Source organism: Carlito syrichta, unplaced genomic scaffold (assembly GCF_000164805.1).
Source record: "Carlito syrichta isolate Samal-C Ts95f unplaced genomic scaffold, Tarsius_syrichta-2.0.1 Scaffold307091, whole genome shotgun sequence".
NCBI lineage: Eukaryota > Metazoa > Chordata > Mammalia > Primates > Tarsiidae > Carlito > Carlito syrichta.
In genome coordinates this window covers 195,600-197,090 of record NW_007251187.1, presented here as the reverse complement: position 1 = coordinate 197,090, position 1,491 = coordinate 195,600, and positions in this window count along the sequence as shown.

Genomic DNA, 1,491 nt, shown 5'->3' with positions numbered 1-1,491 from the left:
GGAGCGGCCACCGCAGCCGCGACATGCTGGGCTCCGGCGATCCTTCCGCCTCAGCCTTCCAAGTAGCTGGAACTACAGGCGCGCGCTACCATGCCTGGCTGATTTTTTAAATTTATTGTAGAGATGAGGTCTCACTGCCCAGGCGAGTCTCGAACCCGCGGGCTCAGGCAATCCACTCACCTCAGCCTCCCAAAGGCACGGGATTACAGGCTGAGCCACCAAGCCCAGCTGTAATTCTGACTATTTGCTACTGCACTCCAGCCTGGGCAACGGAGTGAGACTCCAACTCAAAAAAAAAGGAAAACAGTGTAACAAGTGTTTAATAAATGTTAGCTCTCATTACCTGTACTACCGTGTAATTATTCAGAGGGGAGGACGTGACCAGTCTGACCATCTATTTATTCCTTGATTATCAAGTCTATGAATATGTATTGAGTGCTTTCAACAAGTTTTCAAAAGATTGGAGAAATGTTCAGGAAGTAAAATAAGTTTTCCTGACTGGCAGCAGCAGAGCTCCAAGTCAGTTCTCCAGGTGGGCGAGTGCTTGTGTGCACACCTCCAAGTCTAGAAGCTTCTGCAGAGTTGATTGGTTGTCATACAACATTCTCATATCTGGGATGAAAACAAACAGAATCACAGATGTGAGCTTGAAGGGAGCTTAGAATCCCCCTAGCTCGGTGGTTTTAAAACACTTTATTTTAAAATCAATTCCTTTGTTCAAAAGAGCAGGTATATAAAAGAGCAGGTCTGACAGGCACCCTCCTCCCATCACCACCAGGGAACCTGGGGGTCCCCAGAGCACAATGTGAAAGCTGATCCCTCAGATCCTGGCTGGAACGTGGGCAGTGCACAGATGAGGATGCTAGGTGGAGTTTATAAAGGAAAAACCATGCCAAGCGCAGTAGCTCACCCCTGGAATCCCAGCCACTCGGGAGGCCGAGATGGAAGGATCACCTGAGCCCCGGAGGCTGCGGTGAGCTGTGATCGTGCCACTGCGCTCTGGCCTGATGACAGAGGGAGACTGACTCAAAAATAATAAGAAGGGCCGGGCCCGGAGGCTCAGCCTGTAATCCCGCGCCTTGGGAGGCCTGAGCCCGAGGGTTCGAGACCCGCCTGGGCAACTGGGCGAGACCTCATCTCTACAATAAATCAAAAAATCAGCGGGCGTGGCCGCGCACGCCTGTAGTTCCAGCTGCTTGGAAGGCCGAGGCGGAAGGCTCGCCGGAGCCCGGCAGGTCGAGGCTGCCGGGGCCGGGAGCGGCCACTGCCCTCCAGTCCGGGCGACAGAGTGAGACGCCAAATCAAAAAAAAAAAAAAAAAAAAAAGTGGTAGAACCTCTTTTTTCTTTCCTTTGTTTTTTTAAATCAATATTTTTTCTTTTGATGTGGTGGGGTACAGTTAAGGGCTGGGCACACAAATATGCTTCGTTCAGGCAGCCTTGTTGATAAATGGAGGCTCCCGAGAGCCCCTCCAGTCCTCCGCAGCGCGCGC